The sequence below is a fragment of the Diospyros lotus genome, chromosome 15 (assembly GCF_014633365.1).
Source record: "Diospyros lotus cultivar Yz01 chromosome 15, ASM1463336v1, whole genome shotgun sequence".
Taxonomy (NCBI): Eukaryota; Viridiplantae; Streptophyta; class Magnoliopsida; order Ericales; family Ebenaceae; genus Diospyros; species Diospyros lotus.
This window is the reverse complement of record NC_068352.1, coordinates 6,176,892-6,199,985: the sequence shown is the minus strand read 5'-3', so window position 1 is coordinate 6,199,985 and position 23,094 is coordinate 6,176,892. Positions and strand designations below refer to the sequence as shown.

At 36.8% G+C, this 23,094-nt stretch overlaps 1 protein-coding gene across 2 annotated transcripts in view; it reads right to left on the bottom strand.

Moving 5' to 3' along the window:
* The window catches only part of LOC127791889 (WEB family protein At5g55860-like), a 37,327-nt gene extending 14,512 nt beyond the window's left edge, over positions 1-22,815 (bottom strand). The window contains exons 1-2 of one of the 2 annotated variants that reach the window (XM_052322054.1): positions 22,436-22,815; positions 22,053-22,147 (exon numbers count right to left, since the gene is read on the bottom strand). The gene's annotated coding sequence lies outside the window, so the exon portion shown is untranslated. The remainder of the gene's footprint in view (positions 1-22,052; positions 22,148-22,435) is intronic. The other variant, XM_052322053.1, reaches the window with a different exon arrangement.
* Between the last annotated feature and the right edge of the window lie 279 nt (positions 22,816-23,094).

Genomic DNA, 23,094 nt, shown 5'->3' with positions numbered 1-23,094 from the left:
ACTTTTTTCCCCTTTCTTAATGGATAAATCAATGAATATATAGAAACCATTAACGAGGCAACCCCTATACAAAAGATGGCCTCAAGGCACCTCAAGGGGCAATCTTGTACAAAAGAATTAGTGGGTTCCCTACAAAAATTAAGACGTGAATGAATATTGTCGTGAATCAAGGCTGTGATTGTGTGTGTGATTGGTCAAATATTCTGTAAATTTAAAAGTTGTAATTAGGATATAATCAAAACTATAATACTGTAAATAGAAGATTATTCAATTAGGAGATTTGTTTCCATAGTTAAGTAGACATTCTATATGTATATATGTATTTTCCAGTTCAATGAGAATGTAAGCCATATTTTTCCACATGGTATCAAAGCCTAAGAAACCCTAGGACTTATTTCCGATCCTTCATCGCCAACTATTCTTCTGCAGCCACCAACAACCTATCACCAGCAACCTTCATTGTTGCCTAGACTTACCAACTACTATAGCCATCACAAGCAGCCTTCATTGTTGCACTTAATACATTATTTCCCATTCTTCCCTTGGCCCTTCCCATTAATCCGAGATGTCAGCCACCACTGATGAAGCTAGTCCCCACGATGCAAGGGAAACACCGACACCCATGATGCTTCAACTGTCGGGAGAACTGCAACCAATCTCTATCATGATCATAGAAGCAATAGAGGGGCAATATTGTAATAGGGATATAATAGTTGTTAAAAGATATTTTACAATTTGTTGGGATTACAATTGTAGTACACATGGGTGCAAGGTGTGCTGGATAAACAGTTGTATTGCACATGGGTGCAAGGGCTGTGAGGCTATAAATAAGCCATTGCTGTTAGGATTACAGTTGTACTGCACATGGATGTATGGGCTGAGGCTAAACAGTTGTATTGCACATGGGTGCAAGGGCTGTGAAGGCTATAAATAAGCCATTGCTGTAGGAGGGTAGGTATGTTTGAATTAATGAATGAAACTCTCTAATTTTCCTCTCTAAATTTTCTCTAAATCTCCCTTTTGTTTCCCTCTTCTCTCTCAATCTATTCTCCCCCTTCTCTGTTCCAAATTCCAATCTGCACTCACCCTCATTTCTATCTTTATCTCCCTCATTTCTATCCAATTTCCCCTCCAATCATTCTGCTATTGATCCTGAACCCCTCAGATTCTTCCGATTTCCCATCCAAACCCTAGGCTAAACCTTAGGAACATGACAGTCTCATTTTTTTTAAGGGACTCCATTTCAGACTGCATGGCAGCTTTCCATTTCTTGGAGTCTTTAGAGTGCAATGCCTCTTCAAATGTAAGAGGCTCCTCACCAGCTTCTTCTATTGCACTTGAAAGTGCATGGGAAACCAAATCTGAATACCCATACCTAACTGGAGGTCTCAAAGCTCTTCTTTGCACATCTCTTGCAACATTATATCTCTCATGGTCTTGCTCACTTTCTAAGCTAGATGGCTCTTCACTCTCTCTGCTATAGTCTGAATCCTAACCTATAGGACTGTCTAAAAGATTTTCTGACAGATCTTCTTCTGGATTTAGGTTTATAGGGCTATCTAAGACATTTTCTGAAGGTCCTGGTTTCTGTTCAATTTCCACAGCTTTTATATTCCCTTCATTTCCCTTAGACTCATCTAGGTTAATGTCTTTTATAGCAGAGTTTTCATCAAATGTCACATCCCTAAATTTTATAGTCCTAGGTAACCCTGATTCTAGACTCCACAATTTATACCCTTTTACACCAGAAGGATACACTATAAACAAACACTTTTTGGCCCTCGGTTCAAGCTTCCCTTGCTTGACATGGACATAAGCCAAGCATCCAAACACTCTTAAGTGATCCAAACTAGGCTTATGTTCTGTCCACATCTCATATGGGGTCTTAAATCCTATAGCAACCGAGGGAGATAGATTTATAATATAGGCTGCTGTATTTTCAGCTTCTCCCTAAAATGTTTTGGGTAACTTAGCATGAAAAATCATGCATCTTATCCTTTCTAGCAAGGTCTTATTCATCCTTTCAGCAAGCCCATTTTGCTTCGGATTTCCAGGGGCTATTCGGTGTCTTACGATCCCATTTTCTTTACATAATTGAGAGAATTCCTCATTATAGAATTCTAAACCATTATTTGTTCTAATGATTTTAATTTTGCTTCCTTTTTGGTTTTCTATCATGGTTTTCCAGCTTTTAAAGGCTTCAAAAGTATGATATTTTGACTTAAGAACATACACCCAAACCATCCTAGAAAAGTTATCTTTATAGATTAAAAATACCTAGCTCCACCATGAGTTAATGTTTGGGCAGGACCCCACAAATCAGAGTGTATATAGTCTAAAGGTGCTTTAGATGAATGTATGGCAGTTTTAGAAAAATTTACTTTAGTTGATTTCCGAAATATACATGACTCACATTTGTCTAAATCTAAAAGTTTTCCTTCTCCTAATATCCCTTGTCTAGACAATTCCCTAAGGCCTTGTTCACTAATGTGAGCTATCCTAAAATGCCAAAGCCTTGTCTTAGCACAGGCTTTTTCCTCAGTGGCTGCAGCTTCTCCACACACTCTGGAGGCTTGCAGCACATAGATTCCATTGTTTAGGATGGCTTTCATACCAATTAGTGAGCCTCTAGACGCCCTTAGTACTCCACCCTCTCCTCTATAAGAGTAGCCATTTCTATCCAATTCTCCAAGGGAAATTAAATTTCTTTTCAAACCAGGAACATATCTTACAGAATTTAATGTTTTAATGGACCCATCATGCAGTTTGATCTTTATATCTCTTATGCCTTTAATCCTACATTCATGATTATTTCCTAACAACACCTTACCCCCTTCTATTTCTTTGAGATTCAAAAACCATTGCCTATGGGGTGACATGTGGAAAGAGCGCCCTGAATCTAGTATCCATACATCTTTATCAGCATTTTCAGATACTACAAGGGCATCGGCACTATCATAGTCATATTCACAAATAGATGAGGAAATTTCAGACTTAGGCCTATCCAGGAAATCCTTCTTTTTCTTAGGAGAGTTTCTCTTAATATGTCCTTCTTCATGACAGTTATAGCATTTTATAACTCTTCTACCATTCTTGGATTTGGACCTAGATCTTCCCCTTTGCCTAAGGTCCCTCTTATCAGCTCTAAACCTAACTGAAAGCATATCCCCAGCCGAAGTGTTTCCCTATACCCTATGCTGCAACTCTTTTGAATTCAAAGCTCCCATTACATCATCTAGGGTTAGGGTATCCTTGCCATGTTTCAAAATATCTACAAAGGTCTCATACAATTTTGGTAGAGAATGTAACAAGACTAATGCTTTATCCTCGTCATCATACTTTACATCTAAACACAGTTTATTAAAACTATCAATGTGTTCCCGTAACCTTTGACCTTCATTCATTTTGAAGGTAAAGAACTTAGCCTTTAAATACAATCAGGCAGATAGGGTCTTGGTCATGTAAAGGCTTTCTAATCTAAGCCAAAGTTCAGCTGCGGTTGTCATTTTAGACAACTCCCACAGCACCTTATCCACTAGACTCAAGATCAATGTATTATAAGCTTTCTTGACGATTTCTTTCTTCTGATCATCTGTATAAGTTTTAGGCATTTTCGATTCCCTTTCTAAGGCATCTTCTAGTCCTAAGTTCCCTAACAAAGCCCTCATTTTCATTTTCCACAACCCAAAGTCATTCTGTCCATTAGACTTTTCTATATCATACCTAGCAGCTGACATATTTTAAGACAACTTAATGACTGGGTTTGATCCTAATGAGTTTCTTTGATTTTCTTGATCCTAATAACCGGCTCTGATACCAAGTTGTAAACTTAGAGAGACTGGAAACTGATTACTTAGATGGAATTAGAACCTCTCTCAACCGCACACACTCACAGATTGATTGAAACAAAACATAAACATTAAACAATAGAATATTGAATTGAAATAGAGATAAAAATAGAAACCCAAACCAACAAGAACACCAGATTTTATCTTGATTCAGATCGTTCTTGGAACGATCCTACATCCAGCCTCAAGACCTCCCACTGAGAGCAGTTTTTCTTACTGAGAATGATCAGCTCAGTACAGCCTTACCCCATGTACAATCTTTTGCCTCACCTGAGATTACAAAGACTACAACAGAATTTACAGTCTACCTTTTTCTCTCTACTGCATAGAATGTACTCACAGTAAGAATAGAATGCCCAAGCGTCTACCCCTTGCCCCTTATTTATAGTAGGGGGGGCAAAAAAATCAGTAAACTGCGGAAACCGCCAACATCAAACCGCACCACGCGGTTTTTTGAGAAGCAAACATTTCTTAAAGGCTATCAATTAAGTGCTCATCTTTTGCTTGATTCTGTCAACTTAACCTTAGGCTCTGTCGACTAACAGATTCAATGAAACAGGTCTGTCGACAGATGGTCTCTGTCGACAGATGGTCTCATTCTGTCGACTAGGTCCTGCTTTTTCATTTGATCTGTCGACTAATACTAAGCTATATGTCGACTAACAAATTGTTAGTTTTGATCTGTCGACAAAGTATTAGAATATGTCAACTAACAGAATGAAAATTTCAAATATAACCTTGATTTGTCGACTAACATATTTGGATTTGTCAACTAATAGAATGGTTGCTAAAATCCCAATGTCATCTGTCAACCGATTGCAATGCATCTGTCAACTAACCTTTTTCATCTATCGATAGTTTGATTCATAGAAAGCTTCCAACGGTTAGTTTTTCAAATTTCAACGACTATATTTCTTATGAAGCTCTTGGAATGTCTATAAATACAAATCAAGGATGATCATGAGAAGGCTAATGGATGGAAATGAAATGATTTGAGCTTACATCTTATACTCATTTGTATTTATATTGATTGTGCTTCATTTTTCTCTCTTCAAAGCTTTGATTTTAATTTGTATCAATTCATTCAAGCCTTGTTTGTATTTTGAGAGACCTTGTAACTAAGAGATTCATCTCTTAGATTCTCTCTTATTATTCAATTCTTGTATTTCCTAGCTTGTAAGCTAGAGGGCCTACTTCTGTAAGTAGGAGGTTGATTTCCTAACAAGTGTGCTAGAGAGCCTACCTTTAAGTGTAGGACGTTTGCAATTTTCTAATCTTGGACTAGAGAGCCTATTTGGGATCAAGTAAGAGATTTTCGTGAATTGGTTTAAAATTGAGGAGTTAAGGTAGTGGATTAGGCTTGGTTTAAATCGAACCACTATAAATCCTTATATTCATTTCTTGCTTATGCTTTTTATTTCATTTATTGTTCTAAACATTTCATTAATCATCACTTGCATTGAATTTTTTTTCATCAAAAGGATTTCAAGTTTCAAACAAGCAAGCAAATATACCCATATAGCAAATGAAATCAAGCTCAACAACAATTAGAGAAATACTTGAGGAATTGCAATGCATAAGCCATATGCTTCAGCATAGATGAATGGTTTTCAAAGAGCTGAAATTTTCATCAGTGCTCATTGTTCGTCTTTTAACGGAGTAGTCCCTTGTTACTTCTGTCTGCTGTCTTCCGGGTCTAAAACTCAACAAAGCTACTCAAAATGAAATCATTTGAATTTGTTCAATATCTTAGAGATTATGCATCTCAACATTACAAATTCAGATTCTAAGCGCCCCGCCCTGCCCCCCTGACGGCCCCCCAAAAATAAAAAACAGAAAAGAAAACCAAAGCAAAAGTGGAGGAAAAAATAAATAAATTGAAAGGACGGACAGAGTAATTATCAGATCATTTTAGCTCTGTAGAATTAGCAGATAACATCATTGTCCTCTCTAACAAGACCACATAGAGAAAATTCACTTACATGTTAAGTGGTTAATAAGAACAATATCATAAGCCCTAATTCTTCCATCCATATACTTGCTTCACAAGTGTCATTTATCTTTTCACACATCCAAACCATCTTAATTGAACTTACAAATCTTATCTTCAACCAGTCTGCTCCAACCGTGGATAATCTCACATGTCCATGTTTTGCCATGGAGAATATAGCCTAAAGTAGATAACATAAAGGCAATACTAGTTTGTGAATTACCCCATATGTAATAAATTGCGCTTACAAATCTTATCTTCAACCAGTCAACTCCAACTGTGGATAATCTCATATGTCCATGTTTTGTCATGGAGAATACAGCCCAAGGTAGATAACATAAAGGCAATACTTGTTTGTGAATTACCCCATATGGAATGAATTGGGGAAGCTAGACAGAGATTGCAACAAATAATTGCCCACAAAATAAAGATTGAGAACATAAATAAATGAAACCTAATCAGAAAATGATCCAACAAGAACAAAATGGAGACACTCTAGTAAGATGACTGAAGGATAATTGAATTTAAAGGACTGGTGTGACCACTAACAAGAGTAACATTTATAATGCAAACAAATATGATCAAGCTTCAATCTCCTCATTGTATAGGACAAGAAATCAACACAATAAACAAACTAAAGAGAGAAAATAGCAGAAATAGGAATTAGTAACTTGCACAAACACAGACAAAGCGACATAAATAGAGAATGGGAAACAATGTTCCTACATAGATTACAGTCAACATAATTGAGAATCATGACACACTGCGTTGACCCGAAGTCTACCTATTCCAAGAGTTGTCCCATTTACTAACAACTGCTTCCATCCTTTAACTCCAGACAACTATCATTCATAAGGCAACTGTGTGACTTGGAAAATAAGCAGCAGCAAACATCATAGCATTTAAAGTCGTGACAAATAGTAGCTACAGAAGATCAAAAGTTTCAATGAAAAATTTTGAGGGGATCGGAATCCTAAATGAGACTTTTGAAGACAATGTTCAAGCCCCTTTTATGCATGTTTCAGAAACTGTTTTTAACACTGAGGTTGAAAATGGTTAAAATCTTAGCAAAGAGTCAGTTTGCAGTACATATTTGTAAATGTTGTAACTAGCAATATTGCATCCTAGTTCTAGCATTCCAGGGTAACTTTTCTGTGGACCTTGCAGGTTGAATCTTTTTAGTGCTATGTAGCATGTTTAGAGGGAAAAAATTAGCAATCATTAACAGTTTTAGAGAATTTTAGTTGTAGACCGGAGGAAACATTCTCATGTCCCTAACTTCATGATTTTTGGAGATCCCTTTTCTTCTCCAGACCTTTCTTTCCTTCAGTTGTTTCATCTTTATTTCCTTTCCTTTGTATCAGGTCTGCTTCTCCTTTGGTAATGTCCTTATTGTTTATCCATCAATAAATGAAAAACACGCTCATTTCTTGTAGGGATTTAAAAGATGTTTCGATGAAGAAGGGGCATAGAATGAGGAATACTGGATGCTATAAGCAGTGGAAAGTGAATTGGAGAGTAGCCAAATTCAGCATATCATTATAAGGCAGATGAAAACATTTTTACGTGTACATTTGATTGCAAATATGCTTTGTACAGATTGAAAAAGATATGGAGTTGATTTTCATGGCACAAAAAAGGAATGAGAAAGTCCAGGGAGGTGCTTTTGACCAAATATCAGAAATTTGGGCCGCCAGAAGTTGTTCAAGTGAAGACATTCAAACAAGATATCAAGCTGTCTGAACAACATGCCAATAATTCAAAACTTCTTGTTCTGTTCCTCATTCAAGATCAACTTCTTGTATCTTGAGCACTACTTCGGGATTTCTAAGGGCATGTGCGCGTGAAGCTAGACCCTTTAAGGAGGATATCATAATTTTGACAAATTAAATCTTACCGTGTGTCTTGTGAGACTCCCCGTGCTACAGAATTAGCCTAACCAAATGTCATATATCATAGTGACGTAATCTTCAAAATGACAAAAAAATTGACCAATCAACGGAGCCACCATTTTTGTGGGATCAAGCCCCACAAGGGTCTCTCTCCGACTAAATTTAGCTTGTGCCTACCAATATTTTAGCAATTATTATCTCTAATAAAATAAGGATCATTTAAAAGTTGGTATCTTTATTGATTATTCTCATAAAATAAATAAAAATGGAGATCACTATTAAGATAGACATATATAAATCTATCTCTAAGGGCCTATTTGATTGGCCATATTTTCCATGGAAAATGGCCATTTTCCATGTAAGTTCTAGTTTTTGAGGTCTGTGATTGGCAATATTTTCCAGGGAATAGAAGTTCTAACTCTTAATCACGTGATAGGTTTTTCCCACTTTTGCTGGAAAATCAATTCTCAGGGAAGAGGAGAGAATTCATTTTCTAGGCAATTCACTGACTCCCTCATCACTACCAACGCTTCTTCAACCTCGACTTTCTCTTGAAATCGGCGTCGGATCTTCCCCTTGTTCGTCGCCATCTTCATCAGAGATTGCTGCTCCTAAAGCTCAGCGAGCAAGATGGTCACGTGGGGCGGCAAAGAATCGATCTTTTTCTTCAAGAAGTTGTGCTTCAGCTCCGACAGTAGCTTCAGCTCGCGCACGACAGCCTCGTTAGCCGCCTGAATGGCGTCGACATTGTAGAGGAACTGGGTCATCTGTAGCTCGGCGTAGGCCGCTTTGGGGCGAAGACGGTGACGCTTCCAAGGCCAGCCCTATTCCTCGCTGGCTTGTGTTCCTGAGGAATGAAGAGGCAGAAGCCGGAGTTGGAGAGGGTTTTGGTGGCGATTTTGCGGTGGATGACTTTGTGGAAGGTCTTGGTCCTCTTGGAAAGCTTGTTCTTGGTTGGAGCCAAAGTGGGTTTCAGAGAATCCATCAATGGCGGAGGTTGCAGCAGTGTGGAATCAGAGGGTCATGAAAATGGTGGGGTTTTGGAGTGAAAGAGAATTGGGAGATGGCTGGGCAAGCGTGGAGATAAAAAATAATATGTAATATATAAAAAAAGTGACTATTTCTATAAAAAATAATGGTAATCAAACACCAAAAATTAAAAAAGTATAATAATTTCTAGGTAGAAAATTAAACCAATCAAACACCTTTAATTGACATTTTCCCTAGAATTTAATTTTATGCAATTCAATTGCCTAGAAAATATTTTTTTTCCACCCAAATTCCATATTTGCAATCAAACGCACCCTAAGTATAGAAATAAACCCAATGAATGAACCCAAACCTGCATTTGACTCTTACCTCACAAGCTCATGAACCTAAATCCTCCCCCCAACCTATTCTCCAAACTGTCGTGGAGGAGAATGGTTTCTCCATAATTACTCAAGAATAAATAATCCATAACCCAAACCTATCATCAGTTCCAATGTTAGGAAATGAGGTAACATCTATTGACTCATCTTTTAAAGTTGATTTAATGGCTGATATTGACCTTCCTAAGCACTAAGGAAAGGAATTAAAGGAATTAGAGGGTGCACACAACATCCCTTATATCCACTCTCTCACTTTGTATCCTTTAAAAGATACTCTCTATCTCATAGAAGTTTTCTTACAAACATACACACAGCATCCATTCCTACCACATTACTAGAGACTTTAAACTGTGAAAATTGGAGAAATGCCATGAATGTTGAAATGCAGGCTCTTGAGAGGAATAATATATGGGAAATTGTGGATTTACTAAAAGGAAAGAAACCTATTGGGTACAAATGGGTCTTCACAATCAAGTATAAAGCAGATGGCATGCTTGAAAGATACAAGGCTAGGTTGATAGCTAAGAGTTATACCCAAACATATGGAATAGACTAAAAAGAAACTTTTGCCCCAGTAGCCAAAATGAACACGATGAGAATTCTCTTATCCCTAACAGTTAACTTTGATTGGCTTTTGTTACAGTTTGATGTGAATAATGTTTTCTTGCACAAAGACCTTGAGGAGGAAATTTATATGGACATACCCTCAGCATTCAACAAAAACAGACCTGGGACTAAGGTTTGTAAATTCAAGAAGACACTATATGGTCTAAAACAGTCACCTCGAGCTTAGTTCAGGAGATTTTCCAAAGTAATGCAAGCCATGAATTACAAACCGAGCAAGGGGACCACACTCTATTCATAAAACACTCGGGTTCAGATTTTGTCACATCTCTTATTGTTTATGTTGATGACATTATAATGATAAGAAATGATGAGGAGGAGAGGCAAAACTTGGGAAAATGTTTGGCTAAAAAGTTTGAGATCAAGGAACTAAGGAATTTAAAATATTTTCCAGGTATTGAAGTGGCACAATCCAAGCATGGGATATTCATATCTTAACACAAATATGTTCTTGACCTTTTGAGGGACACAGGAAAAATGGCTTACAAACCAGCCAGCATCCCGATTGATCCTAATCACAAACTGGGAGAAGGAGAGAGAGATAAGGATACCAACAAAGAAGCCTATCAAAGATTAGTTGGTAGGTTGATTTATCTCTCTCACACAAAGCTGGACATAGCCTATCCAGTGAGCATAGTAAGTTAGTTTATGCACAAACCCAAAGAACTTCACCTGCAAACAGTCTATAGAATTTTGCTCTACCTCAAAGGAACCCTAAGAAAGGGAATTTTGTTCAAAAAAGGGCTCAACTTACCCTAGAAGCCTATACCGATGTAAATTATGCAAGTTCAATGGTTAATAGGAGGTCAACCATAGGGTATTGCACTTTCTTAGGAGGAAAATTAGTTACTTGGAGAAGTAAAAAACAGACTATTTGGCTAGGTTGAGTGTAGAATCGAAATTCCGAGCAATGGCACAAGGTATATGTGAGTTGCTATGGTTGAAAATTATTGTTGAAGACTTAAGACTCAAGTGGGACAGCCCTATGAAACTCTACTGTGATAATAAGTCTGCTATCAGCACTGCACACAATCCTATATAGCATGACCGAACAAAACACATTGAGGTTGACCGACATTTTATTAAAGAGAAACTGGACAGATTGCTTATTTGTACTCTCTATATACCAAGTGAATCCCAACTAATTGATGTTCTAACCAAGGGACTCCCTAGTCTTGTCTTCCACAAGATTATAGTCAAGTTGGGAATGGACAATGTCTAGCCACCAGCTTGAGAATGAGTGTTGTGAATCAAAGCAGAAAAATCAAGAAGATTTTGAAATAAATCAAGGAAATAAGATTTGCCACCGTTGAATTAGTTGTCAACTAACATGTAATTAGCAATCAATTAGCATGTGATTAGATGTAATTAGCTATCATTTAGGCCTTAATTTTAGCCTTAATTATTGTACAGCTTACTATAAATTTTAATGGAAGTAGGCTAGACCTAACATAGATTTATACTCCAAAAAAGGGTTTTCTATCTTGTTCAACATTGTTTTTCTCTCTTTTCCACAATATCATTTTTGTTGATGCTCTACACTAAATATACATGGCTATATCCATTGAAACTCAAATCTGATGCATTGACCACCTTTATAACCTTTCAAACAAGTTTGTTGAATTACAATATCAGTCCAAACTTAAGGCTATCCAAACTGATAATGGTGGAGAGTTTAAAGCCTTTTTGCCCTACCTTCATGATCATGGCATTCAGCCTCGATTTACATGTCCACACCCACACCAACAAAATGGTGTAACTAAAAGAAAGCATAGATATATAGCTGAGATGGGTCTTACATTATTAGCCCATGCTCACATGCCCTTGAAGTTTTGGATAGAAGCATTTCAAACGGTTGTCTACATCACAAACCTCTTACCAGCTTCTCCACTCAACTTTCACTCTCCCTTTGAATTGCTTTACCACAAACAGCCTAATCATTTGTTGCTTCAACCTTTTGGTTGCGCTTGTTTTCCTTATCTTAAACTCTATAACAAGCACAAGTTTGACTTTCATTCCACTAAGTGTGTGTTCTTTGGATATAGTCATGTTCATGCTGGATACAAATGTTTGCATCCTTCAGGCAGGATTTATGTCTCTAAACATGTGCAATTTAATCCTAATGAGTATCCCTATTCTATCTTGTTTTCAGCTTCTTTAGCTTCTTCTTGCTCTTCTTCTCAACTCAAGTCAACTTCTGGTGGTTCTTCTACTTTGTTTCTCTAGCCTTTTCCTTCATTCTCCTCTAGTTCTTTTTCTTCTCAAGTAGCATAGCCCTCTATCTCTACCTTATCCACTCCTATTTTTGTTGACACTTCTTCCTCTAATTCTCACATGGCTCCTTCTTCTGCTCAACAACCTATTTAGCATGTTTTACCTAAACTTCATCCAGCTACTTCTATTCATCCTATGGTTACAAGATCTAAGTCCAAACAGCTTATTGTCACCTCACCTCATGCTTTAGTGAGTACCTTAGAACCTACCTCAGTTCATGAGGCTCTCTTAGACTCTCATTGGATTAGAGCTACACAAGAGGAGTTTTCTGCATTGCAGCATAATGACACATGGAAGCTTGTTCCCTTCTCCCCTGATATGAACCTTATTGGCTACAAGTGACTGTTTAGAGTTAAATATAATCTTGATAGATATGTTCTCAAATATAAAGCCCGATTAATGGCTAAAGGTTTTCTTTAAACTCCTGAGATTGACTATGCTGAAACTTTTAGTACTCTAATTAAGGCACCTACTATTTAGGTTTTATTCTCTTTGGCTGTTACTTTTGGTTGGGATATTCAGCAAGTAGATGTCAATAATGTTTTTCTCAATGCGGATTTAACTAAAGTGGTTTATAAATCACAGCCGAAAGGTTTTTTAAGCTTCAAGTTTCCTTCTCATGTTCGTAGACTAAAAAAGTCTCTATATGGTCTTAAACAAGCTTCTCAAGCTTGGTATACAAAGTTAAGAACTGCCTTACAGGATTGGGGCTTTACAAGGGCCGTTTCTGATGCTTCTCTTTTTATCAAAAAGACCTCTCAATATGTATTGTCCATTCTAGTGTATGTTGATGATATTCTTGTTACTAGCTCGAATTCTACAGCTCTTCAGTCTTGTATTCGAGATTTGGATACTCACTTTGCTCTTAAAACAATAGGATCAGTAAATTATTTCCTAGGGTTTGAGGCTTATAGAGACAGCAGTGGCATATATCTCACCCAATCAAAGTATACCTTAGATCTGTTGAAAAAGGCAGCAATGCAAGCTTGCAAGCCCTATGCTACACCTGTAAATTTGGGAGTTTCTTTAATTGATGAAGGTGATCTATTTTCTAATCCATCTCTCTATAGAACCATCATTGATTTTGTCCAATATTTGACATACACCAGACCAGACATTGCCTTTGGGGTGAATAAGTTGAGTCAGTTTTTGTCTTCTCCAAAAATGCAGCATTGGTTAGCTTGTAAAAGATTACTTCGGCATCTTAGGGGAACAATTGGTCTAGGCTTGTTATTTGCTCCTTCTCCAAATGATTTGTCCTTAACAGTTTACACGGATGCAAATCATGCTGGCTGTAAAGTCACTAGAAGGTCTATCAGTAGATTGTGTGTATTTCTTTGCAAGAATTTATTGGTTTGGGGCTCAAGGAAACAGTCTGTGGTAATTAGATCAGCTGGAGAAGCTGGATATAAAGCTATTGCACAGGATGTTACTAAGATTTTATGGCTGAAGTCATTATTTTCTGAATTGGGTTATCCATGTGTTAAGACTCCAATTATATGGAGTGATAACCTAGCAGCCAAGAGCATAGGTGAAAATCTTATATTTCATTCACGCACTAAGCACATTGAGATTGATGTGCATTTTGTACTAGAGAAGTTAGAAAATGGTGAGGTTGAAATCAGATAATGTCCCTATTCTTCATCAGGTGGTTGATATTTTCACTAAGGGATTACCAAGGGATAGGTTTTTATTCTTATGTGACAAACTTGGTCTCAAGCTATCACCTGTGCATCATAGTCCTATTACCACTCCAGACAACCTAAAGCTCAAGTCTTCTTCCTCTGCCACGAAGTTTGATTTAAGGGGGAATGTAGAAGAAAATAATTCCAATTAGTTGTTGTGTATTTCCTTATGTTGTGTTACGATTGCAATAAACTGCATTAACTGTAAATTGTTATGATTTATGTTATATTGTTATAAGTAGGCGTTGGATTAGTTAAGCGGTTAGTTTGTTGTTGCAAGTTGCAATTATTTGTTATTTAGGATAGCTAAGTTATACCCTCATTTCTATATGATTTCATTTTATTCAGTAAAATTTCTTTCATCGAGATCTTCTTCTTCTTTCTTCTTGCATATTTTCTTTCTGTTTACACCTTGAAGCTCTTGCTTCATATTGAAAGTTGGGGCTCATTCGAGAGAACCTTCGATCTTTTGCACACAAGAGTATGTTAGGAAAAATATTATTCTTATTACCTTTTGTCAAAAAAGTCTCTACTGAAAATGTGAATCACTTGATTAATTCTCCCTTGTGGGAGCAATATATACACACAAAACTTCCTCTACTGATTAGGAAGTTCTAAATGCTAGCAAGATTCTAATCCTAGAATAAGGAAAGAATACAAATAGGAAAGAATACAAATCTGTAAGATACAACAACTATGGAAAGAATGACAATAAAAGATATACAACAAAAATAGGAAATAAATCAAAAAATCATTGATTGATTTAGGAATCAATCATTGGCACCAAATCTAGAACATATCTGTTGACACTCCTCCTCAAGCTTGAGAGTGGATATCATCCATTCCAAACTTACTGATAGTTTTTTGGCATACGGTTGCAGGTAGTCCTTTGGTGAGAATATCTGCTAGCTGATCACAAGAAGGTATATACGGAGTACAAATTAAGCCGCTATCCAACTTTTCCTTGATGAAGTGCCTGTCTACTTCAACATGTTTAGTTTTGTCATGTTGAACTGAATTGTGAGCAATACTTATGGTTGATTTATTGTCACAATAAAGTCTCATAGGATATGTCACTTCAATTTTCAGATCATCTAAAAGAATTTTCAACCAAAGTAGTTCACAGACACCTAGAGCCATTGATCTAAACTCCGCCTCTGCACTAGACCGAGCTACAACATGTTTTTTGCTCCTCCAGGTCACAAGGTTGCCTCCTAGGAAAGTACAATAACTCGAAGTAGACCTCCGATCCACCATTGAGCCAGCATAATCTGCATTTGTATAGGTCTCAATACTCATACCTTGACCTTTTTAAACATAATTCCCTTCCCCAGTGTTCTTTTCAAATAATGTAATATTCTATAAACAGCTCTTAGATGGGTCTCTTTAGGCTCATGCATGAACTGGCTTACTACTCCTACTGCATAGGCAATATCTAGCCGAGTATGGGCTAAATAAATCAACTTACCTACTAGTCGTTGGTAGGACCCTTTGTCAACTGCCTTCTCCTCTAAGAACTCACCCAACTTGTGATTAGGCTCGATTGGAGTTGCAGCTACCTTGCAACCTAACAATCCCGTCTCCTTTAGAAGATCCACAATATACTTTTGTTGGGAAATAAAAATACATGCCCTAGAATGGACAACTTCTATACCTAAGAAGTATTTTAACCGCCCCAACTCTTTGATGTCAAATTCATGAATTAAGCACTCTCTGAGTTTTCTCCTTCCTTCCTCATCATTTCCCGTGACTACAATGTCATCAACATAAACAATTAGCACCGTCACTCCCCCTATGGCCGAGTGATGGATAAAAAGAGTATGGTCCCCTTGACTTGGTTTATATCCGAGATTTAACATAACTTGTGCAAACCGGCCAAACAAAGCCCTAGGAGACTGTTTAAGGCCATACAAAGCTTTGTTCAACTTGCATACCATATTCCCCTGAGTGTTTGGACTATACCCTGGTGGCAAATCCATGTACACCTCTTCTTCTAGATCTCCATGCAAAAAAAAACATTTTTTAATCAAATTGGTGAAGTGACCGGCCTAAATTTGCAGGTACAGACAGAAGCACTCTTATAGTATTGAGCTTAGCAACCGGAGCAAATGTATCTAGATAATCCACCCCATAAGTATAGCCCTTGGCCACAAGGCGTGCTTTGTACCGATCAAGAGATCCATCTGATTTGTACTTTAAGGTGTAAACCCACTTACATCCAACCGGGTGTTTACCCTTGGGCAATGGAACTAAGTCCCAAGTATTGCTCTTTTCTAGGGCTGCCATCTCAACGTCCATAGCATTTCTCCAATTCTCATCCTTCAAAGCTTCAAAAAAATGTTTAGGAATGGGAATGTTGTGAAGGCTGGTTAAAAAGGCTTTATGTGGAAAAGATAACTTGGAATAGGACAAGAACAAGTGTAAAGGGTGTTTGGTACATGCTCTTGTGCCTTTCCTAAGGGCAATGGGCCAATCAAGGTCATTTGGAGGTTCACAAACAGAATCCATAAGCTCAGGAATATAAGAGTTACCTGATCTAGAGTTAGAAGGGCTGGCAATGTCATCATTTGTAATAGATTGAGGATTGACAGCAGGTGCAAGTAGAGATGTCAAAAGGCCAGGCCGGCCCAGCCCAAGTCGGCCCACAAGCTTTTTAAACGGGCTGGACCGGCTTGTTTACTAAAAGGACTGGGCCCAATCCGGCCCTTTTTGCTATGGGTAGGGCCCGCCCACGACCCCCTTGTAGGGGGTCAGGTCGGGCCGCTAGGCTCGTGGGCCTTAGCCCATAGGGCCTAGCCCACAGGCCTTGGTAAGCCGGGCCCATCGAGCCCGACCCTTTTTTTTTTTAAATAATTTTTTTAAAAAAGTAATACATATATAAATATCAAAATAATACATATATAAAAATCAATTTTTTTTCTTTTTAAACAATTTTCTATCTTAAGTTTTAAATATTATTTCATCATTTTATATTTCAAAATTCTATATACCTTGTAAATTTTCTTGTGAATTGATATGAAAAATAATGCACATAAAAAGGAGAATATTTATTATTTATATATATTGCGAAATGTAAATTTTTTAGCATTCAATATCAATAATTAATAAAAAATAACATAGTTAAAGAAATAAATGAGCAAGGAATATTGAGGATAATAAAAGGTCCCAACAGGTCAGGCCCATAAGGGCTTCATGGGCTCAGCCCATAAGGTCCCGACCCATAAGGGCCCAACGGGTTAGTAGGAGGATGATAACATCTATAACCTTTTTGAGTAGAAGAATACCCAACAAAGATGCATTTTAGAGCTCGAGGATCTAACTTACTCCGATGTGGACCATGGATATGAACAAATGCAACACAACCAAAGACTTTAGGTTTCCAGCCCCTAAGAATATGAAGATCAGGAAAAAATCTTGTCAAGAGTTGAATTGGACTATGGAAATCAAGAATTTTAGAAGGCAACCGATTTATAAGAAATGTAGCTGTTAGGGCAGCTTCTCCTCAATAATGCTTAGGGACATTGTGATGGAAGAGAAGTGCTCTTATGATAGCTAGTAAGTGCCCATTTTTCCTTTCTGCCACCCCATTTTGTTGGGGGGTGTAGGGACAAGAGGACTCATGAATGATTCCCTTTTGCTGAAAAAAAGCTATAAGGGATTGATTGAAGTAATCTTTAGCATTATCAGACCTCAATCTCTTGATTTCTACTCCAAATTGAGTACTAATCATGTTGTAAAAGCAAAGAAAAATTGTACTAACTTCAGATTTATTTTTCATGAGAAAAAGCCAAACAACTCGAGTACAATCATCCACAAACACAATAAACCACCGTGCCCCAGAAATATTGGGGACAGTTGCAAGGGCCCCAAACATCGCTATAGATTAGAGAAAATGGAAGGGAAGTCCTCTTATTTGATGAAGGATAAGGTACCCTTTTATGTTTGGCGAATTCACAAACAGAACATTGGAAATCTTTAATATCAAGATCCCTAAATAAAACTGGAAACATGACTCGAATAGTAGAAAAAGAAGGATGACCAAATCGAGAGTGGTAGAACAAAATCTTATCTTTATTGGAAAGAACTAAACATGACATACGGTGAACCTCCTCCTTTGTCTCCTTCCCATTTGGTCCATCTAGATAGTATAAACCAGCCTTTGCCCTAGCAAGCCCAATCATCCTCCTCGGCTCCTGTCCCTAAATTTTACAGATATTAGAAGAAAAGTTAACATTGCAACTACTGTCCAAAATTAACTTTTGGATAGAAATCAAGTTAGTGAACAGTTTTGGAACATGGATAACATCTTTAAGAATAAGATTTTCATTGAGAATGATATGTCCTTGACCAGCAACAGTGGTCAAGGATCCATCTGCCATGGCTATCTTTTTTGAGCTTGGACATGGGCTGTAGGTGATGAACAGATTGGAAAAAGGAGTCATATGATCAGTTGCCCCGAAGTCTAGGATCCATTTATTAGGTTGAGTAATTCCCGAAGCATGAAAAGAGAGAGATTGAGATGAAATACCTGAAAGTGCAAGGGAACAAGTACCTTTTTTCAGTCCTTTTGTCAAGAGATTCCAACAAACCTTTTAGCCTTTCAATTTCAGCTTTATTAAGTTCATCTTCTGGTTCTGGTTTCTTTTGCTCACTTTCTTGAGAACTACTGGCCATATAGGCTTGACCATGTCCTTGGCCCCTCGGTTGTCCTCCCTTGGTAGCTGGTTTTCCATGCAATCTCCAACACTTGTCTATGGTGTGCCTTGGTTTTTTGCAAAAAGTACACCATAGAGTATTTCTGTCTACCACCTTCCTGTCATCTCCAGGCTCTTTACTGGGAGTCTTTAGAGAGATTAGGGCAGAATTTTCAAGTTGAGGAATGTCTAACATTACTACTCTCCTTCCTTCTTTAGCACGAATTAGAGAAATTACCTCACTAAGGGAAGATAAATCATCTTTTCCTAGTATTTGAACTACTCTTACCAGGTCAAATTCCATGTTGAGACCAGCCAAAAAATCATATATCCTCTCCTTTTCTACAAATCTTCTTTGTAGTGCAGTATCTTCACTGCATTTCATCTTGAGACTTTGATAATGATCTAACTCTTGCCATAAGGTTTGCAAGATGTTAGCATACTCGGTAATGGATTTCCCCCCTTGCTTAGTTGCTGCCACCTTGGTCCTTATTTCGTATATCTGGGCAACATCCTTAACCTTTGAATAAGTGAGGTTAACAGCTTCCCAAATATCCTTGGTTGTGGGTAGAAACATCACAGTATCACTTATTTTGGGTACCATGGAGTTCCACAACCATGACATAATCAAGGCGTCTTCTTCATCCCAAGCCGAGAACATAGGATCTCCTTCCTTCGGACCAGTTCCCAGCAAGTGGCTAAGTTTCCCTTTCCCCTTGAGAAACGTGCGGATGAGTTGGGACCATTTTAGGTAATTTTTTCCATTCAACCTATAGGCCGCTTGGAGATTTTGCAATTCTCCTCCTGATCCTATAATTCCAGAACCAACAAATGGAGTATCTATTGTGCTGCTAGTAGCAGTCAACTCTAGGGTTACTGTCGAATACAGAGTGATTGACATATTGGAAAGAAAGGTTGTGAATGAAGCAACAACTTTCCGGAGATAGCGAGAAGGAAAAAACTCAGCTACGAAGAGAACAAAAGGTAGCTAGCTCTAATACCATGTCAAAAAAGTCCCTATTGAAAATGTGAATCACTTGATTAACTCTCCCTTGTGGGAGTAATATATACACACAGAACTTCCTCTACTAATTAGGAAGTTTCTAAATGCTAGCAAGATTCTAATCCTAGAATAAGGAAAGAATACAAATAGGAAAGAATACAAATATGTAAGATACAACAACTATGGAAAGAATGACAATAAAAGATATACAACAAGAATAGGAAATAAATCAAGAAATCATTGATTGATTTAGGAATCAATCATAATCAATCATTGGCACCAAATCTAGAACATATCTGTTGACACCTTCTAATCAACTACAATGGAATATTTATAACATAACCTTAGAGACTCTTAATGGGAAACGAATTGCAAATCTCCAAATCAAAATGGGAAAAAGACCTAATAATATTAGACTCGAAATAGGAAAATAATCTCCTAATCAAAATAAAAAAAAGACCCAACAATATTAGGAAATAAGAAACTGACTCAAAATAGGGAAACAAATCTCCTAATCAAAATAAGAAAAGACCCAACAATATTAGGAAATAAGAAACTAACTCAATATAGGAAAAGAAATAATCCTATTCAGTTTTGGACTTAGTACTACGCTTGTAAATTTGGGTGATTGAAGGTCTAGTTGTATTGTTCATAACAACTAGTTTATTTGTTTAGAAAATTGTTATCAAGATCATACTCCTATTATTTGCTTTTAAGTGAATCTCAACTTGTTCAACAACTTCCCTATATTTATTTCAGATATAAAATTTTGCAAGGGCATTTCCAATGCAGAAGGCTCCCTAATGATTGTATTTGCGCACAGATTTTTCCCTCTCTTTTTTTTCGGCTAAGGGACTCTTTCCATAACTTGAACCCATAATCTAATGGTTACAGATGAAAAACCTTGCCATTGCTACCAAAGGTCAACCTCTGTTGCTTCATCTACTAATTTAAATTCATAAGTCTCTAATACGCATGTCTAACTACAAGTGTTTGTCTTTCATTTAATATGTAGATGGTTTAAACATAGGAATTCTAGTATTAATAAGTAGATGATTTAAACATAAGAATTGTATTGTCATTAAGATTTGTTCTACTGATTTGAGAAAGTTTCTTATACAATTCTTTTATTTAATACTAGCTACTTGCTTTGATTGAAGAATAATCTTTTGGATATACTTTTAGGGAACTTAATGATTTTCTATCTCCCAATGGAAAAGCATCCTTGTTGAATTTTAACTCATAATAAAATCAAAAGAATATTCTTTTGGGAAGGGTGAAGTTCTGATGCACTGTCAACTTTATAATCTCAATTTCAAATTTTTTTAAGTTACAAGTTGATTTTACAGAGTCAAAAATTATTTCGAAACCTTTTTCCTTATTTTCTAGAACTTTACTTTTTTCTCCAGATTTTTCCCTTGTGGCTGATCATTTGATTCCCAAAAAGTCACTACTTTACAAGAACCACACTTAACTTCACAACCTCAAAATTAAACCAATATCACAAAAAAGAAACATGAAGGATGTTTTATATTTCTTTGGACAAAAGACACATATCAAGATTTCCAACAACATAAAACCTCCACATCATTTTCTTTTTGCCATCTTCTGAATTTTATTGCATGCCTAATATTCTAATGGAAAAATAACTACCTACTTAGAATGGGTACCATGCTAAACATACAACACAAAGATTTCTAAATCCCATCTAGAATGTTGTAGAGGATAGGTCACCAAGTGTATACTATTGAAAGTTGGATGTCACACCCACATAAAGTGTGCTATTGAAGCCACATGACGTATCAAACAATGACAAGTCAACTGAAATTTGGAAAAACTAGAAAGTTGGAAGTTAGGAACTGCTAAATCTTTTTCTTTTGCAGAAGTTGGAAATTCAAACTCTCTCTCTACTTTGTATCTTATGATGGAAATTGGAAGTCGATTGGTTAACTTTAAGATAGTAATGATCTACTCTATGATAATCATTGTTTTGTAACTTCTTCAATTTTTTATGGATGCCCAATTAACTAACGAAATGCACACTGACAAAATAGCATTAACTTTTTTATGACTAAATCATGAATCAAACCCTATTTTACGCAGAATTGGTGTTATCCTTTCAAGACTTTGTGTGCTTTGTGAATACCGTGCAAACAAACATAAATGTAAGATGAGAATATAAGTCGTATATAAGTCGTTTCAGCATCCAATGATTCATATCCTCGTAGTTTCCTAATTCATATGTCCCATGCCATGACCATGTCTCTGTTTGTGTTGCTTAACAATAACGGCCTTTCCCAAAAGACCAAAGCAAACTAATCAAGATACATTTCAATGAACTGGAGATGAAAAAGCAATGTATAAACTTTCACTGGTACACCAATAATACGAACAAGAAGAAAAATTGAACAGCTACAAGCTACCTTGGACAATATTTATGCGGTTTTGGAATAGGAAAAAGATTTTATTCCAGAATGATGTGAATGAGGCACTTGCGTGAGCTATCTATTGTGCAAAATGATGAAGAAAAATATAAATGGCTGGATAATTCATTTCTTTCCATTGTTGGCAACTCAGAAAAAAGACTATATACCCTGTATCTTCTAGAACAAGTTTCAACATTAATGAACATTAATTACTTTCATCAAAGAACAAGACAGGGCAGTATATACCTGATTAACCCCGAGAATTCCTCCCTTCGAAATTTGAATAAAATTACACTTCCTAGAGTTCAAATACCAGTTCAGAGATGCTAGTTCCAATTCTACTGACATGAAAAAAAATCAGATCATTACCTTAGTTGAACCAATAAGCAAAACTTAATTTCTCATCACATCAAAAAATTAAGGTAGTTTATTATTTCAGATACCAGCATAATTCTAATGAAAAAAAAAAAAAAGGGAAAAGAGGGGGAGAGGGGGGGGGGGCACAAGTCGAAAGCAACCAAATATAAGTGACCGCCCATTTGAAGAGGGACCAGAGAAAGAGAAAAGAAAGCAAAAGAGACTGAAAAAGTCAGGAAAGAAACAAAAGTGCGGAGCTCATGATGGCTTACTCAAAAACCCTAGAAATCATCATCATATTTCAAAAAGCCCGAAAAGAGCCGCTCAAAAGGCATGAATTCGTCGACAGAACTGACAATTCTTGATCTTCCTCGCCGATCTTCATACTCTTTCGGAAGTCAAAAACACCGCCTTCCGAATCTCTTAAAACCCAGCACAGAACACCATCAAGAAACAGGCCCAGGCTCTGGTACAGTTCCCGACTCGATTGACCCGTAAGAAAACTATGATTTTCCCGATAAACTTTTGCGGGAGAAATCAAAGCAACAATTATGCCGGGTTTCTGTGAAAATCGAGAAGGCGAGAAGATCACCAGGAGAGAGAGAGAGAGCGAGACGGGCCGTTTTGAAAATCTGAAAGCTGTTCAGAGAAAGACCATATACAGATGCATATATATATATATATATACGTGTGTGTGTGTGAGTGGCAAAGGAGGTCAGAGCGTGGGAAAAAAATAGTATTTTATGCCTTGCGGAGTCGGTAATTTCCAAATGGGTTAATTATTGATAAAATATTTATTATGTTTTTAATAATGTATTAAGTTTTTCATTTTTCACTAATAAGATCAAATTTTTAAATTTATATTATGGTCAATCATTTATTAAAATTATTCATTAAAAACTAATAGTTTTAAATATTATATATATTTGCC